General features: G+C 27.0%; 1 long non-coding RNA gene and 2 other non-coding genes across 3 annotated transcripts; all 3 read right to left on the bottom strand.

Annotated features, from left to right (window-relative positions):
• Positions 1 to 376: 376 nt before the first annotated feature.
• On the bottom strand, positions 377 to 460 carry TRNAL-CAA. The gene has a single exon. It is a non-coding gene; the product is annotated as a tRNA-Leu (tRNA).
• Positions 461 to 1,146: 686 nt separating this feature from the next.
• Positions 1,147 to 1,230, bottom strand: TRNAL-CAA. Its single transcript has one exon. It is a non-coding gene; the product is annotated as a tRNA-Leu (tRNA).
• A 14,577-nt stretch (positions 1,231 to 15,807) lies between these two features.
• Positions 15,808 to 17,192, bottom strand: LOC109162475. Its single transcript, XR_002051096.1, has 3 exons — positions 17,115 to 17,192; positions 16,701 to 16,752; positions 15,808 to 15,870 (listed from the first exon to the last, which is right to left on the bottom strand). It is a non-coding gene; the product is annotated as an uncharacterized LOC109162475 (long non-coding RNA).
• Between the last annotated feature and the right edge of the window lie 3,729 nt (positions 17,193 to 20,921).

Raw genomic sequence — 20,921 nt, 5'->3', positions numbered from 1 at the left:
ATTAATTTTATAAAATATGAATAGAAAAAAAATATTTGACAGATTATATTGTTGGTGAAAATTATGGTATATTATTTTAGGTCATATCTAGATAGTAACTTGAGTAATTATTTTAAAATTAGGTATGGATTATAATATATGATTTATTTGAAATTATGAAAAAAACATATAATAAAAGATCTGACATTTTTTTTAAATATATAAAAGTTTTATCTAAATCATTTTGGGAAAAAGTAACACCATTTAAAAAGAAAGTCAATTGTTATCATTTTGAGTATTTATTTGCTATCTTTCGTTCATTTTGTTTTATTATATATTTTAGATAATTTTGAATTTTTTAATTACACTTACCTTAGTGAAGAGAAATTATTACTAATGTCAGAAGTGGGATTTGAACCCACGCCCTCTCATGAGGACCAGAACTTGAGTCTGGCGCCTTAGACCACTTGGCCATCCTGACAAATCATGTTATAAAATTTAAGTGCTTTATAGATCTAGTTTTATAAATATTGCAAATTTTGAAGTTTGAAGTAATTATAAAATTAACCCGTGTGTAAGTTAGTACTAATATCCTCAATCATTGATGAATTTTGATGGACGGTTGAGATCACCCATCACTTTTTATAGGAGATAGTTGTTCTTATTTGAATCCACTCATATATGTGTGCATGTTTATAATGCTTAAATTTATTAAATACACGACGTAGAGAGTAAGTATTGTAAAAATAATATATAATTAAAATATATGGTAAATGTTTAATTTTTCTTTTGATTAATTTTATAAAATATGAATAGAAAAAAATATTTGACAGATTATATTGTTGGTGAAAATTATAGTATATTATTTTAGGTCATATCTAGATAGTAACTTGAGTAATTATTTTAAAATTAGGTATGGATTATAAAATATGATTTATTTGAAATTATGAAAAAAACATATAATAAAAGATCTGACATTTTTTGTAAATATATAAAAGTTTTATCTAAATCATTTTGGGAAAAAGTAACACCATTTAAAAAGAAAGTCAATAGTTATCATTTTGAGTATTTATTTGCTATCTTTCGTTCATTTGGTTTTATTACATATTTTAGATAATTTTGAATTTTTTAATTACACTTACCTTAGAGAAGAGAAATTATTACTAATGTCAAAAGTGGGATTTGAACCCACACCCTCTCATGAGGACCAGAACTTGAGTCTGGCGCCTTAGACCACTCAGCCATCCTGACAAACATGTTATTAAATTTACGTGCTTTGTAGATCTAGTTTTATAAATATTGCAAATTTTGAAGTTTGAAGTAATTATAAAATTAACCCGTGTGTAAGTTAGTACTAATATCCTCAATCATTGATGAATTTTGATGGACGGTTGAGATCACCCATCACTTTTTATAGGAGATAGTTGTTCTTATTTGAATCCACCCATATATGTGTGCATGTTTATAATGCTTTAATTTATTAAATACACGACGTATAGAGTAAGTATTGTAAAAATAATATATAATTAAAATATATGGTAAGTGTCTAATTTTTCTATTGATTAATTTTATAAAATATGAATAGAAAAAAATATTTGACAGATTATATTGTTGGTGAAAATTATAGTTTAATATTTTATGTCATATCTAGATAGTTACTTGAGTAATTATTTTAAAATTAGGTATGGATTATAATATATGATTTATTTAAATCTATGAAAAAAACATATAATAAAACATCTGAGTAACACCAATTAAAAAGAAAGTCAATAGTTATCATTTTGAGTATTTATTTGCTATCTTTTGTTTATTTGGTTTTATTATATATTTTAGATAATTTTTAATTTTTTAATTACACTTACCATAGAGAAGAGAAATTATTACTAACGTCAGAATTGGGATTTGAACCCACGCCCTCTCACGAGGACCAAAACTTGAATCTAGCGCTTTAGACCACTCGGCCATCCTGACAAATCATTTTATAAAATTTAAGTGGTTTCTAGATCTAGTTTTATAAATATTGCAAATTTTGAAGTTTGAGGTAATTATAAAATTAACCCGTGTGTAAGTTAGTACTAAAATCCTCAATCATTGATGAATTTTGATAGACGGTTGAGATCACCCATCACTTTTTATAGGAGATAGTTGTTCTTATTTGAATCCACCCATATATGTGTGCATGTTTATAACGCTTAAATTTATTAAATACACGACGTAGAGAGTAAGTATTGCAAAAATAATATATAATTAAAATATATGGTAAATGTTTAATTTTTCTATTGATTAATTTTATAAAATATGAATAGAACAAAATATTTGACAGATTATATTGTTGGTGAAAATTATAGTATATTATTTTAGGTCATATCTAGATAGTAACTTGAGTAATTATTTTAAAATTAGGTATGGATTATAATATATGTTTTATTTGAAATTATGAAAAAAACATATAATAAAAGATCTGACATTTTTTGTAAATATATAAAAGTTTTACCTAAATCATTTTGGGAAAAAGTAACACCATTTAAAAAGAAAGTCAATAGTTATCATTTTGAGTATTTATTTGCTATCTTTCGTTCATTTGGTTTTATTATATATTTTAGATAATTTAGAATTTTTTAATTACACTTACCTTAAAGAAGAGAAATTATTACTAATGTCAGAAGTGGGATTTGAACCCACGCCCTCTCACGAGGACCAAAACTGGAGTCTGGCACCTTAGACCACTCAACCATCCTAAAAAATCATATTATAAAGTTTAAGTGCTTTGTAGATCTAGTTTTATAAATATTGCAAATTTTGAAGTTTGAAGTAATTATAGTTGTTCTTATTTGAATCCAACCATATATGTGTGCGAGTTTATAATGCTTAAATTTATTAAATACACGACATAGATATTAAGTATTTTTAAAATAATATATAATTAAAATATATGGTAAATGTTTAATTTTTCTATTGATTAATTTTATAAAATATGAATAGAAATAAATATTTGACAGATTATATTATTGGTGAAAATTATAGTTTAATATTTTATGTCATATCTAGATAGTTACTTGAGTAATTATTTTAAAATTAGGTATGGATTATAATATATAATTTATTTAAAACTATGAAAAAAACATATAATAAAAGATCTGAGTAACACCATTTAAAATGAAAGTCAATAGTTATCATTTTGTGTATTTATTTGCTATCTTTCGTTCATTTGATTTTATTATATATTTTAGATAATTTTGAATTTATTAATTACACTTACCTTAGAGAAGAGAAATTATTACTAATGTCAAAAGTGGGATTTGAACCCACGCCCTCTCACAAGGACCAAAACTTGAGTCTGGCGCCTTAGACCACTCGAACATCCTGACAAATCATGTTATAACATTTAAGTGCTTTGTAGATCTAGTTTTATAAATATTGCAAATTTTGAAGTTTGATGTAATTACTAAATTAACCCGTGTGTAAGTTAGTACTAATATCCTCAATCATTAATGAATTTTGATGGACGGTTGAGATCACCCATCACTTTTTATAGGAGATAGTTGTTCTTATTTGAATCCACCCATATATGTGTGCATGTTTATAATGATTAAATTTATTAAATACACGACGTAGAGAGTAAGTATTGTAAAAATAATATATAATTAAAATATATGGTAAATGTTTAATTTTTCTATTGATTAATTTTATAAAATATGAATAGAAAAAAATATTTGACAGATTATATTGTTGGTGAAAATTATAGTTTAATATTTTATGTCATATCTAGATAGTTACTTGAGTAATTATTTTAAAATTTGGTATGGATTATAATATATGATTTATTTAAAATTATGAAAAAAACATATAATAAAAGATCTAACATTTTTTGTCAATATATAAAAGTTTTATCTAAATCATTTTGGGGAAAAGTAACAGCATTTAAAAAGAAAGTAAATTGTTATCATTTTGAGTATTTATTTGCTATCTTTCGTTCATTTGGTTTTATTATATATTTTAGATAATTTAGAATTTTTTAATTACACTTACCTTAGAGAAGAGAAATTATTACTAATGTCTGAAGTGGGATTTGAACCCACACCCTCTCACGAGGACCAGAACATGAGTTTGGCACATTAGACCACTTGGCCATCCTGACCAATTATATTATAAAATTTAAGTACTTTATAGATCTTTTGATGGACGGTTGAGATCACCAATCACTTTTTATAGGAGATAGTTGTTCTTATTTGAATCCACCCATATATGTGTGCATGTTTATAATGCTTAAATTTATTAAATACACGACGTAGAGAGTAAGTATTGTAAAAATAATATATAATTAAAACAATTAAAATATGTGGTAAATGTTTTATTTTTCTATTGATTAATTTAATAAAATTTGAATTGAAAAGAAATAATATTTGACAGATTATATTGTTGGCGAAAATTATAATTTAATATTTTATATCATATGTAGATAGTGACTTGAGTAATTATTTTTAAATTTAAAATTAAAAATTAGGTATGTTTTATAATAACTGATTTATTTAAAACTTTGAAAAAAAAAACATATAATAAAATATCTTACTTTTTGTAAATATGTAAAAAAAAATTCTAAGTCATTTTGGGGAAAAGTAACACCATTTAAAAAGAAAGCCACATTATTTTAGAATAATAACACAGTAGTGTTTTAACCGTGTAATAAACCAGTTGTGTTTTACTTAAAAGTTTTTATATATAATTATTTGTAATATGTACTATAATATAAAAGTTTGACAATTTAAATATTTGAAAACTTTTAAATTAAATTAAAGTGTATTAGTGAAGAAAATTCAATTTAATTTTTTATATTATAAAATTTCAAGGAGAATACAACAATCTTAACTACTATATGACATTTATATATTATAATAATAGTTATTAAATATGAAATTTGAGTATTTATTTGTTAACTTTCGTTCATTTGGTTTTATTATATATTTTAGATAATTTTGAATTTTTTAATTTCATTTACCTTAGAGAAGAGAAATTATTACTAATGTCAGAAATGGGATTTGAACCCACGCCCACTCACGAGGATCAAACCTTGAGTCTGGCGCCTTAGACCACTCAACCATCTTGACAAATCATGTTATAAAATTTAAGTGCTTTGTAGATCTAGTTTTATAAATATTGCAAATTTTGAAGTTAGAAGTAATTATAAAATTAACCCGTTTGTTTTTTAGTACTAAAATCCTCAATCATTGATGAATTTTGATGGACGGTTGACATCAATCATCACTTTTTACATGAGATAGTTGTTCTTATTTGAATCCAACCATATATGTCTGCGAGTTTATAATGCTTAAATTTATTAAATACACGACGTAGATAGTAAGTATTGTTAAAATAATATATAATTAAAATATATGGTAAACGTTTAGTTTTTCTATTGATTAATTTTATAAAATATGAATAGAAAAAAATATTTGACGGATTATATTGTTGGTGAAAATTATAGTTTAGTATTTTATGTCATATCTAGATAGTAACTTGAGTAATTATTTTAAAATTAGGTATGGATTATAATATATGACTTATTTAAAACTATGAAAAAAACATATAATAAAAGATCTGACATTTTTTGTAAATATTTAAAAGTTTTATCTAAATCATTTTGGAGAAAAGTAACACCAATTTTCACCATTTAAAAAAAAAAGTCAATAGTTATCATTTATTTGCTATCTTTCGTTCATTTGGTTTTATTATATATTTTAGATAATTTAGAATTTTTTAATTACACTACATTAGAGAAGAGAAATTATTACTAATGTCAAAAGTTGGATTTGAACCCACACCCGCTCACAAAGACCAGAATTTGAGTCTAGTGCCTTAGACCACTCAACCATCCTAACCAATTATAGTATAAAATTTAAGTGCTTTGTAGATCTAGTTTTATAAATATTGCAAATTTTGAAGTTTGTAGTAATTATAATATTGATCCGTGAGTTTTTTAGTACTAAAATCCTCAATTGTTGATGAATTTTGATAGACGGTTGAGATCACCCATCACTTTTTATAGGAGATAGTTGTTCTTATTTGAATCCACCCATATATGTGTGCATGTTTATAATGCTTAAATTTATTAAATACATGACGTAGAGAGTATGTATTTTAAAAATAATATATAATTAAAACAATTAAAATATGTGGTAAATGTTTTATTTTTCTATTGATTAATTTAACAAAATATGAATCGAAAAAAAAAATAATATTTGACAGATTATATTGTTGGCGAAAATAATAATTTAATATTTTATATCATATGTAGATAGTGAATTGAATAATTATTTTTAAATTTAAAATTAAAAATTAGGTATGGTTTATAATAACTGATTTATTTAAAACTATGAAAAAACAAACATATAATAAAAGATTTGACTTTTTGTAAATATGTAAAAAAAATTTCTAAATCATTTTGGGGAAAAGTAGCCCCATTTAAAAAGAAAGCCACATTTTTTAGAATAATAAAACAGTAGTGTTTTACCCGTGTAATAAACCAGTTGTGTTTTACTTAAAATTTTTTATATATAATTGGTTGTGATATGTACTATAATCTAAAAAGTTTGACAATTTAAATATTTGAAAACTTTTAAATTAAATTAAAACGTATTAGTGTAGAAAATTTACTTTTATTTTTTATATTTTAAAATTTCAAGGAGAATTCAACAATCTTAACTACTATATGACATTTATATATTATAATAATAGTTATCAAATATGAAATTTGAGTATTTATTTGTTAACTCTCGTTCATTTGGTTTTATTATATATTTTAGATAACTTTGTATTTTTTTTAATTTCACTTACCTTAGAGAAGAGAAATTATGACTAATGTCAGAAGTGGGATTTGAACCCACACCCTCTCACGAGGACTAAAACTTGAGTTTGGTGCCTTAGACCACTCAGCCATCCTGACAAATCATGTTATAAAATTTAAGTGCTTTGTAGATCTAGTCTAGTTTTATAAATATTGCAAATTTTGAAGTTTGAAGTAATTATAAAATTAATCCGTGTGTTTTTTAGTACTAAAATCCTCAATCATTGATGAATTTTGATGGACGGTTGACATCAACCATCACTTTTTACATGAGATAGTTGTTCTTATTTGAATCTAACCATATATGTGTGCGAGTTTATAATGCTTAAATTTATTAAATACACGACGTATATAGTAAGTATTGTTAAAATAATATATAATTAAAATATATGGTAAATGTTTAATTTTTCTACTAATTAATTTTATAAAATATGAATAGAAAAAAATATTTGACAGATTATATTGTTGGTGAAAATTATAGTTTAATATTTTATGTCATATCTAGATAGTAACTTGAGTAATTATTTTAAGATTAGGTATGGATTATAATATATGATTTATTTAAAACTATGAAAAAAAGATATAATAAAAGATCTGAGTAACACCATTTAAAAAGAAAGTCAATAGTTATCATTTTGAGTATTTATTTGCTATCTTTCATTCATTTGGTTTTATTATATCTAAAAACATAATAAGTGTCATTACAAGTTATGTCCTTGATTTTTGTCCCTTTTTTATATGCTAATAAATGTATACATTTTGCTTTAATTGTTGTACATTCATTTGCATTGGACAAATCACCCTTACACCGTTATAACACCGTTAGTTTTTAATATATCTACCAATCTTACCATACACCAACATCTATCATATCCTTTTCCTATTTTTAATTATCATTTTATTAAAATTATCATATAACTTGTTTTCAAAAAAAAAATTATCATATAACAATTAATTTAATTATAAATTATATTTTAATTAAATATTTATATGAATGTTAAATTATATATGTGTATCATATATATATATATATATATATATATATATATATATATATATATATATGTATGTATGTATATTATTTGTGTATCCATATCAATATATCATATAAGTGGGTATTAGCTTAGTATTATTTGTAACTTATTATATAAAAATATAATTTATTTTTTCTGATCACTATATTATTCTAATATATGATAATTCAAAAGTATCATCACTTTAAGAAATTGCAAAACATAATTTTAACTAATTTTTTAAATTTTGTTACTTACAAATATTTTAATATTGGGCATAAGTTTTCGCGCATCGCGCGTACAAAATGCTAGTATTTTAGATAATTTTGAATGTTTTACTAATATCAGAAGTGGTATATGAACCCACGCCATCTCACAAGGACCAGAACTTGAGTCTGGCACCTTAGACCACTTGGCTATCCTGACAAATCATGTTATAAAATTTAAGTGCTTTATAGATCTAGTTTTATAAATATTGCAAATTTTAAAGTTTGAAGTAATTATAAAATTTACCCGTGTATTTTTTAGTACTAAAATCCTTAATCATTGATGAATTTTGATAGACAGTTGATATCAACCATCACTTTTTACATGAGATAATTGTTCTTATTTGAATCCAACCATATATGTGTGCGTGTTTATAATGCTTAAATTTATTAAATACACGACGTAGATAGTAAGTATTGTAAAAATAATATATAATTAAAAAATATGGTAAATGTTTAATTTTTCTATCGATTAATTTTATAAAATATGAATAAAAAAAATATTTGACAGATTATATTGTTGGTGAAAATTATAGTATAATATTTTATGTCATATCTAGATAGTAACTTGAGTAATTATTTTAAAATTAGGTATGGATTATAATATATGATTTATTTAAAACTATTAAAAAAACATATAATAAAAGATCTGACATTTTTTGTAAATATATAAAAGTTTTATCTAAACCATTTTGGGGAAACGTAACACCATTGAATATGAAAGTCAATAGTTATCATTTTGAGTATTTATTTGCTATCTTTCGTTCATTCACTACTAAAAAACATGGCTATAGTGACGGACGGGTTCCGTCGCAATTAGTCACAATTTCGACGTAAAAGAGAAATTGCGACATACTTTGCCACAAAATGTGATCGTTACATCAGGTTGAATCGCAATTGCTCAGTTGCGACTGTTTGTCGCAATTAATTATTATCACCGACGATCATATTTCTGTCGCGATATATTTAATTTTGTCGTAATTTGTAGCCGAAATCAGTCGCATTAGTTTGTCGCGAGGTGTCGCAAATAATAATTTTGTTCGTCGCAATTATGCTTATTAGTCTGTCGTTTGTATCAATTTTTTGCCGCAATGGATTTTACAATCGTTGCAAATACTTGCTCATATTCGTCGTTGTTTCCAAATTTTTGTCGAAATGTATGTCACAATTTTATTAATTTTAAATGTCATTCGTCGAATCGTATGTCGCAATTGTTGTTATATGTTTGTCGTTGTAATATGATGCAAATTTCTTATATATAATTTTGTTTGTCGCAATTATATGTCAATTGTGTCGTAGTTAATATTATAATATATTATAATAATTATATTTTACGTCGTAGTGTTTGTCGCAATGTTTGTCGTAAATCACATCATTCAAACTAGTATAATTTATAATTTTCCTGTCACAAATCTTTTGCATATATACAAAATAAGTATCACCCAATATAAAATAGTAAATTCAATTCATCATAGATATAATTAGTTTAATACAAATCGGCTCCATCGCCCAAAAACAACAAAAAAAACCACTAATATTTTGGGGTTGCTAACTAATATCCTCCTCTAAATTGGAGTTAAGAGCTGTTAGCTAACATCATACTAATATACAAAACATAAATCCCAATGGACAAGGTAATCCAAAAAATATGTTGGGATAGTTTAGCTTGTCAAAGTTGTAACCAAAAAAGAAGTTGATGTTAGCTTTGTACATGCATAATCACAAAATACTATGGGCTGCACCAGATTAGCAACATACTAAATTATCATATATGGTGCTTCCAATTCATCATGTCCATCCCCATCCCTATCATCATGTCAATCACCACCCCTATTACTTTCGGTTTCTTGACTGTCATTTTGTGAAGTATTTGGATTATCACCACTTGATGATGGTGGAACATTGTCTCCAAATGCACTATCCATAGGATGATAGCCTAAAGAAGATAACCTACCAGGGAGTTGTTCTGACAACCATTTCTTGAAAAGCTCTTGTAATGCCTCATTTGCTACATTAGGTACATTAGTAGTTGTGGATCTTTGGGTTGAATTTTCACCTAGAACAGACTTTCGATTCTCAAGAGCTCCAAAACCATACAAGTGGGAACGATTGATATCACCAATTGCATATTTCCATGCATCAGCATCAAATATCACTTGAGAAGAAGAATCACAACCATGTTTCTCTTTCAAAGCTGTGTCATATTTCTCCTACACCATATTTTTTTATTTATAAAATTAGAAACTAATATAAGCATCATATAACTATATAAAAAAAAAACTTAAGTAACTAATAAGAAGAATAATACTTCTAATACTTACACTGACAGATTTTGATTTTCCATCCACAAATTGCCCACCATCTTTCTTACGGGTATGAGTTGCATTGAAGATTTCTAGTTGGGATGGTTCTCGTCCTAGTGATTTAGCCTAGCAATTATTAAAACAATTTATTATTAGCATAAAAAAATTAGTTAAAATGACAAGTATTATAAAATAGTGAAAAAACATCATACCATCTTATGCTTATGTTTAACAAAAGAACATGAACCAGCAGTATGTTTGGTGACACTTCCTTCCTTTAGTGTGTTGCGATTTTTTGCAGCTTTAGCAGATTTCTTCATCCATTCCTCTTTGGACCAAATATTGTCCACAAAATGATTCCAAACTGGTTGCGGGATCCAACTTTCTCTATGCTCTTTTACTTTTTCCCAGTTAGCATTTGGATCATAGGGATTAATGTCAGCCTTAGTGCATGCATTTTTTCTTCCTCTACTAATAGCATCCCTAAACCCCTTATTAGCTTTGGCATACCATATTTTATACACATTTTCATTTTTATCTTCATCCAAATGATATTTTTCCTAACATATAGAAAAATACGATTATATATCTTATGCTAAATAAAAAGAGAATATTGTTGCTGAAAATCTAATGAAATGCATCAAATGTTTGTTAAATAAATCAACACTATTACCTGAAATTTTGCCCATAAAGCAGCTTTTGTATCATCTGAAAATTGAGCCCAAGTTGGCCAAGGATCATTAAAATTTGATTTCACCATAGCAGAAATGTCAGCAGCAACTCCATCTTCTAGAAAATCACTATACTTCAAATAATAAAATAGTTAAATACATGCCATGCAAGCTACTAATAAATAATTTCTCAATTAAGAAAAACATAATTATACCCAAAAAATAATGAAATAAAAAGTTAATAAAACACTACCTCCCACTTATAACATTCAATTTGATCCTCTTGGAAGGATCAGATGGTAGAGCTCTACCTCTATTAGGCCCCCTCCTTTTTGTTTGTTTAGTTAAAGTAGTGGCAGATTCATGAAGTGATTGAACAGTAACTTCTACAGCTTCTTCAACATGATCATCAAGTGGTGCATTTAACAAAGGTGCATCAGATTGGAGTCCATCAGATATAGATGCAACATGATTAGGTGGAGCATTGGATTGTGATCCATGAGGTGGTGCATTGGATTGCAATCCATCAATTAAAGGTGCAATAAGAGGTGTAGATTGCAGTCCATGACCATTGACAAAATGTGATGGATTAGAAGTAAGATCATCAACAACAACTTGTGCAAAACGACTAGAACTTCCGCTTACTTGAGTTTTATTCTTTCTACCCTGCCTCTAGTCACCATTTTACCTATAAGAAGGAAAAAAAAGTATAGTTATAAAAATGAATTAATTATAGAAATAAAAATAGCAGAATTAAAAAAAAAAAAAAAACTAATTACAAGTACTAAGTATAACCAATTAAAAGGAGAAAAAAATGTATAAAATTTGATGATTTTAACTGTTAATCATCATAAGAATCAGATGACATGAATGCTATTTCATCTTCCTCATTCTCATCTTCATCATCAACCTCTTCATCTTCTTCTTCAACTTCAAGCAATTCTTCTTCCTCAATTTGGATATGTGTTTGCTCTTGAACCATATCCACTTCTTCCATATAACCTCCATCAAGAGTACATTCAACATCTAGTCCATCTGATGGAGCAATAGTTGTTGGAATCATTTCATCTTCTTGGTAAATAGATTCATTGCCATCCTCATTTTCATAATCAATGTTTGAAATTCCATCATATCTATTTCTAGCCTTAACTTTATAAACAGCCCACCAGTTATGCCTATTTTGTCGAGTGCATGGATAACAACTATAATAGACTTGTTGAGCTTGCTGGGCTAACACAAAAGGTTCATTAGATGCAAGTCTTGACTTGTGATTAACCTCAACCAAACCATTATAAGGATGCACCCTAATACCTCTCTCAGTACCAAACCAATGACCCTTGAAAAGAACTATGTTATTACCAACTCCAAAATACTCCAAAACATAGATATCAAGCAAAACACCATAGTAGTCACGTTCATATTCATTATAACAACTTCCTTTCACCCAAATTCCACTATTCATTGTTTTTTTGTGCTGCCCATATTTTTGTGTATGAAACTTAAATCCATTTACAAAATATCCTTTATAAATGGTGACAATTTGGGATGGACCTCTAGATAGCTCGTATATACGACTATCCACATCCTTGTTAATTGAGCAAACCTAAATATATAAATTAATAAATCATATCATTAGTAAGTTTGAAGTAATAAAATATAGATCACTTATACTAATTTGTAAATAGTAAAACTTACATATTGTCTAAACCATGAAGCAAATTTCTTTTCACGAATATTCTGTAATTCATCTTCACCTATTGTTGGTCTTGCTTCTTGTATCTCATCATCAAATTTCCTAACATTAGTTTAATAGTTCGAGGTGAATTATTTTTAAATTTTTTTTTATCTATATATGTTATAGAGATTAAGTTTGACATACTTACTCAATATATGGTACAACATCTTCACAGTTCATTAAAACCTAAATTTCAGCAGCATTATACTCATCATCACTTAGCTATCTACGAATACCTTGCCCTAACGGTCGACCTGGATGAGTAAAAATTGACAAACGATTGTTTGCATCTACATCTCCACCATCATCATTACGAGGAACACGGTTCAATCGTGTTTGAACATGATCTTCAAAATAATGTGAGCAAAATGTAAATATTTCTTCAATCAAATATGCTTCACATATTGATCCTTCAACATAGTTTCTGTTCCGCACTTTTTTTTTTAATTGATGCAAAAACCTACAGAAGAGAAGTGAAAATCATTTTTTTTTTGTAAGATTGTTACAATGATAGTGGGAAATATGTTCTAGAAAGTTATACCTTTCAAATGGATACATCCATCTATAATGAACAGGTCCGCCAACTTTAGCCTCATAAGCTAAATGAATGGGTAAATGCACCATGGAATCAAAGAACCCAGGCGGAAAATTTTTTTCCAACTTACAAAGGATTTCAATAATGTTTTTCTCCAATATTTCCAAATGTTGAATTCGTAATTCACTTGAGCAAATATCTCTAAAAAAGTGACTAAGCTCTGTAATGGCATCCCATATCGGGTCTTGGTAAAAAATCACATAAAGCAATCGGTAACAACAGCTGCATAAAAACATGGCAGTCATGACTTTTAAACCCTCCAATCTTGCAATTCTCCACATTTACACAACTAGCAATATTTGAAGCATAACCATCGGGAAATTTTAATTGCTTGATCCATTCACAAACAACTTTAATTTGATCCTTACTTAGTGTATAAGAAGCCTTTGGCATATAAAATCTTCCATTCTGTTCAACTAACTCCAATTCGGGTCGCTTACAATATACTTTCAAATCCATCCTAGCTTTTATATTATCTTTTGTCTTGTCTTTTACATTCATCACTGTATTAAATACATTTTCAAAAAATACTTTTTTTCACCCAATTATGATTTTTTCCAAAACCCGGTATAGTTTGTTTACCACATTGAGTACCAAATATGATATCAGGCAAAGCACAAACTTGAGCAAACATTTGTTCCACAGATAATCTCTCCATTAAAACATCTTTCTCAACAGGTCTCATGAACTTATCTCGTTGCTTTCTATAAGCATGGTTTAAAGGCAAAAATTGCCTATGACAATCAAAAAATGATGGTTTTCCACCATGCTTCAAGTGGAAAGCCTTGGTTTTCTCCATACAATATGGACAAGACAATCGTCCATGGGTACTCCATCCAGATAGCATGCCATAAGCTGGAAAGTCATTAATTGTCCATAACAAAGCAGCACGCATTTGAAAATTCTGTTTCCTATGTGCATCAAAAGTTTCTACCCCTGTAGTCCATAAATCTATCAACTCATCCACTAAATGTCTTAAAAATATATCAATATGCTTTCTGGGACTATTGGGGCCTGGAATGATCATATTCAAAAATAAATATGGCTGCTTCATGCACATCCATGGTGGTAAGTTATACACTGTAATAATAACTGGCCAACATGAGTATGGTTTTGCACTAGGTCCAAATGGACAAAACCCATCTGCACATAAACCAAGTCTTACATTTCTTGTTTCAAGTGCAAATTCTTGATGAGTACGATTGAAATGTTGCCATGCTTCACCATCAACAGGATGCCTTAATTCTCCTTCTGGACTTCGGTTAAATTCATGCAATGTCATATGTTGCTGTTTTCTTAGACATATAAAGTCTTTGTAACCTTGGTATAAGTGGCAAATACCTCAAAGTCTTAAAAGGTACCCCTTTTTTTGTACTAGTTGATTTCACAAGTTTATACCGAGGATGACCACACAAAGAACACTCTGTTAATGTCTCTGCTTCTTTATAAAATAACATACAATTGTTTTGACATGCATGAATTTTTTTTTATAATCAAGTCCCAATTTTCTCATCATGTTTTTAGTCTTATAGAAATTTTTTGGAAGCTTATCACCTTCAGGCAACATGTCTTTTACTATTGAAATAAGCCGATCATAAGATGAATCGCTCATGTTACACTCTGACTTACAATTTAACAACTGAGACACGACTGAAAGTTTTGAGTGCTTCTTGCAACCATCCCATAATGCCTCATCGGCATCATTTAACAAAGAAAAGAATTCTCTTGCACTAGGATTAGGCAACTCCCCAACAGAAGTATCATTATCCCTTTCATTTTCATTTAAACCAAAATCATTTAAACCAAAATTTGGAAAGACGCCATCAATTACCATGCTTTGGTATGCATTTACATTATCATCTCTATTTCTATGCACCCCATCTCTATCATTGTACTGATTAAAAGTTTCACCATGTGATGACCAATTCCAATAACCTTCAATGAAACCTTTAGAATATAGATGGTATACTACAACATCTCTATTATCGAATTCCCTATTAGCACACAAGACGCAAGGACATCGGATAGTGTCATCAAAAATATATTTCGAATGATTGAATGCAAAATCCAAAAAATCTTCTACTCCCGTTTTAAATTCACTACTAACATATCCTGATGCGTCTAGCCGATTATACATCCAAGAACGAAAGTTTGACATTTGCAAGATCTAACATATATAAACAAGTAGAAAAAAAAATCAATTACATTAAATAAATTATTCTATATATATATATATATATATATATATATATATATATATATATATATATATATATATATATATATATATATTGTGTGTTTGTCCAAAAATCTTATTTACCTTAAAATTGCTCCAATTGGTACTTCACTTCATTGGTTTTGATTTGTCATGCTTTACTTCAAAGGGAACAATTCTCTACTTCTATTTTTTTTTTTTTTTTTTTTTTTTTTTTTTTGCTTGTGATGCTTTGAAAGACTTCTTGTATTTCTGTATCAATATTGAAAAGTAAATATTATATAAAAAATGTATTACTATTTCTTAACAACGATAAAACTTTCTCAGTAAATTCTCTACTTCATAAAGCTACTAACAATACAATCAAGTTAAACAAACAAACAAAAACAAAAAAACCACCTAGACAGAATAAAGAAATAATTAATCATCACACCACACACAAGCAACAAGCAAGAAAAAAATGCATATTATTCTGAATACAATAAAAATGAGTTTAATATTTCTTGAAATTAATAACCTTTACATTTTCCTCTTTTTGTTTACATTTGTATGTCTAGGAAAGAGTTGGATGAATAGGTTGATAGGAAAAGAAAATGCATGCACATGTAAATTACTGTTCTAATGGGGATGTAAAACAAATACAAAAAAAAAAAAAAAAAAAAAAAAAAAAAAAAAAAAAAAAAAAAACTGTTAAACTTTGTGCAGGGAAGAGAAAGGAATTACAGTAATTCAAACCTTAAAGAATTGAAATCACAAGATGAAGTAATCCAAACAAGTATTGAAAACACAAAATGAAATCTAGAATTAACCATTTTCTTTTCTAGAAACTAAATAGCAATATTATTCATGAACATTTCTTCATACAAATATTAAATAAATACAAAAATTATTGATATTTTAAAAGAATTCTTAGATTCTATGAATCGATTGGACCAAGTATAATGCCTTAGTCAAGACACAATTACACAAATAACAAAATGGTGGCACCTATCCAACTAGCTAAAATAGCTTAGAGAGGATATCTAGATAAAAGGCAGAAATTAAAGACATCCAAAGACATTGTAAAGCAGTGTTAAATATACCTGCTAGTCAAGGATTACATCTCTGGCAACTCAACAGGTATGAGATGTGCATCTGAAAAAGATCAGTAGGCAAGTGAGTATATGTTCTGAGTTCAACCATATTCAACAAGAAAGCCTCACATTTGTACTCACCTTCCCATCTTTTAAAAATCCAGTCCCAAAGCTTGTATTAAAATAAGGGTTGTACTCAACTTAGTGATTTTCGGCTACAATTCAGAAAAATTATCCCAACCCATTCTCAAAATATAAAGGGGATAGTTATGGAGATGGAGTATCTTCTCATTTCTTGGCTTTATATTTTATATTTAGAAATTTGAGAATAGTAGAAAACTACTATGAGATGCTTACAAAACACAAGATATACATACAGTAAACACAAGTAAACTAAGAAAGAGATGTAGTTCATTGTTTCACCTGTTGAGCAGTTGGAATACAGAGGGTGAGGCGCTAGGTATATCCTCTCTCCGAGCTGAAGCAGAAGGTAGGGCTGTGGTGTGTGGAAGAGAAAGACAACAAGAGTTTGAAGAGAGCAGATGGGTATAGTGAGACTTTCAGACAGAGTTTGAAGAAGACATACAGAGCTAGGGCTGTGGACTGCGAAGAGAAAGACCGCCGGATATTTTGCGGCAATGAGAAGTAAAAATTAAGAATCATTATATATATCAGCCACATTTTGCGCGAATGAAAAATAATAAGTAAGAATCATTATATATATATATATATATATATATATATATATATATATATATATATATATATATCCTTTTCTTTATATATATATATATTTTTTGAAAAATATATGGTACTTTTCTTTATATATTTATATATTGTGAAATAACTAATAATAACTCAAATTTTAAGTATATTAAAAATATTATTTATGTATGTCACGGGTTCATTGAAATGTTTATCGTAACTACTCATCTACACAATTTAGTAAATAAAATAGTTCTTGCGTCGAAATAATTGCTACAAAACTAGTATGTCGCAAAGCTACCAATGAAAAAAAAAAAAATTTCCCACCAAAGGAATTGCGACGGAATATTGTACGTCGCAAGTTTTCCCGCCCAAAAATAATTTCCCGCTAAAACATTTTTGTTGTACTTTTCAACATCTCAATTATGTCGTATGTTTGTCGCAATATCATCGTAAATGTCATCGCAATAGCTCTAAATCCATTTTTTATTAGCTTGATACACCAATATATATATATATATATATATATATATATATATATATATATATATATATATATATATATATATATATATATATATATATATATTATTTTCTTTCTTTATACATTTATAATTTTCATTTAGTTAATAATAATAGAAATTTAAAATATATTAAAATTATTATTTATGTATGTCGCAAGTTCGTCAAAATGTTTGTCGTAATTACTCATCTATACAATGTACTAAACTAAATAAATCTTGCGACGGAACTAGTACGTCGCAAAGCTATCGATGAAAAATAATTTCCCGCCAAAGTAACTACGACGAAATATTGTACGTCGCGAGTTTTCCCGCTAAGACATTTTATTCTACTTTTTGCCAACATCTCAATCGCGTCGTACGTTTGTCGCAATATCGTCATAAATATCGTCGCAATAGCTCTAAATCTAATATTTTACAAGAGCAATATGTTTGTCGAAAGATTGTCGCTATTTCAGTCGCAAAAAGTCATCTATTGCGACGTATTTGTCCGTCGCTATAAGGGTAGTTTTCTAGTAGTGATTTGGTTTTATTATATATTTTAGATAATTTAGAATTTTTTAATTACACTTACCCTAGAGAAGATAAATTATTACTAATGTTAGAAGTGGGATTTGAACCCACGCCCTTTACCCACGCCCTCTCAGGAGGACCAGAACTTGAGTCTGGCGCCTTAGACCACTCGGCTATCCTGACCAATTATATTATAAAATTTAAGTGCTTTGTAGATCTAGTTTTATAAATATTGCAAATTTTGAAGTTTGTAGTAATTATAAAATTGATCCATGTGTTTTTTAGTACTAAAATCCTCAATCGTTGATGAATTTTGATGGACGGTTGACATCAACCATCACTTTTTACATGAGATAGTTGTTCTTATTTGAATCAAACCATATATGTGTGCGAGTTTATAATGCTTAAATTTATTAAATACACAACGTAGATAGTAAGTATTGTTAAAATAATATATAATTAAAATATATGGTAAATGTTTAATTATTCTATTGATTAATTTTAAAAAATATGAATAGAAAAAAATATTTGACAGATTATATTGTTTGTTAAAATTATAGTTTAATATTTTACGTCATATCTAGATAGTTTAAGATCTGAGTAACACCATTTAAAAAGAAAGTCAATAGTTATCATTTTGAGTATTTATTTGCTATCTTTCGTTCATTTGGTTTTATTATATATTTTAGATAATTTTGAATTTTTTAATTACACTTACTTTAGAGAAGAGAAATTATTACTAATGGCAAAATTGGGATTTAAACCCACGCCCTCTCATGACGACCAGAACTTAAGTCTGGCGCCTAAGACCACTCAGCCATCCTGACAAATCATGTTATAAAATTTAAGTGCTTTTTAGATCTAGTTTTATAAATATTGCAAATTTTGAAGTTTGAAGTAATTATAAAATTAACCCGTGTGTTTTTTAGTACTAAAATCCTCAATCGTTGATGAATTTTGATGGACGATTGACATCAACCATCACTTTTTACATGAGATAGTTGTTTTTATTTGAATCCAACCATATATGTGTGCGAGTTTATAATGCTTAAATTTATTAAATACACGACGTAGATAGTAAGTATTGTTAAAGTAATATATAATTAAAATATATGGTAAATGTTTAATTTTTCTATTGATTAATTTTATAAAATATGAATAGAAAAAAATATTTGACAGATTATATTGTTGGTGAAAATTATAGTTTAATATTTAATGTCATATCTAGATAGTGACTTGAGTAATTATTTTAAAATTAGGTATGGATTATAATATATGATTTATTTAAAACTATGAAAAAAAACATATAATAAAAGATTTGACATGTTTTGTAAATATATAAAAGTTTATTCTAAATCATTTTGGGGAAATGTCACACTATTTAAAAAGGAAGTCAATAGTTATCATTTTGAGTATTTATTTGCTATCTTTCGTTCATTTGATTTTATTATATATTTTAGATAATTTTGAATTTTTTAATTACTGTTACGTTAGAGAAGAGAAATTATTGCTAATGTCAAAAATGGGATTTAAACCCACGCCCTCTCACGAGGACCAGAACTTAAGTCTGGCGCCTTAGACCACTCGGCCATGCTAACCAATTATATTATAAAATTTAAGCACTTTGTAGATCTAGTTTTATAAACATTGCAAATTTTGAAGTTTGTAGTAATTATAAAATTGACCCGTGTGTTTTTTAGTACTAAAATCCTCAATCGTTGATGAATTTTGATGGACGATTGACATCAACCATCTCTTTTTACATGAGATAGTTGTTTTTATTTGAATCCAACCATATATGTGTGCGAGTTTATAATGCTTAAATTTATTAAATACACGACGTAGATTAATTTTATAAAATATGAATCAAAAATATATTTGAATGATTTATATTATTCGTGAAAATTATAATTTAAAATTTTATATCATATGTAGATATTGACTTGAGTAATTCTTTTCAAATTTAAAATTTAAAATTAAGAATGGTTTATAATATCGGATTTATTTAAAACTATGAAAAAAAAAACATGTAATAAAAGATTTGACTTATTTTAAATATGTAAAAGTTTTTTCTAAATCAGTTTGGGGAAAAGTAACAACATATAAAAAGAAACCCACATTATTTTAGACTAATAACACAGTAGCGTTTTACCCCTGTAATAAACCAGTTGTGTTTTACTTAAAATTTTTATATATAATATTTTGTGATATGTACTATAATCTAAAAAGATTGACATTTTAAATTATTTGAAAACTTTTAAATTAAATTAAAGTGTATTAGTGTAGAAAATTCACTTTAATTTTTTATATTATAAAATTTCAAGGAGAATTCAACAATCTTAAATACTATATGACATTTATATATTAATAATAGTTATCAAATATGAAATTTGAGTATTTATTTGTTAACTTTCGTTCATTTGGTTTTATTATATATTTTAGATAATTTTGTATTTTTTTTTTTTAATTTCACTAACCTAAGAGAAGAGAA

Source organism: Ipomoea nil, unplaced genomic scaffold (assembly GCF_001879475.1).
Source record: "Ipomoea nil cultivar Tokyo-kokei standard unplaced genomic scaffold, Asagao_1.1 scaffold2942, whole genome shotgun sequence".
NCBI classification, from domain to species: Eukaryota; Viridiplantae; Streptophyta; class Magnoliopsida; order Solanales; family Convolvulaceae; genus Ipomoea; species Ipomoea nil.
Note: the sequence above shows the minus strand (reverse complement) of the source record. Positions and strands in the feature narration are given on the sequence as shown.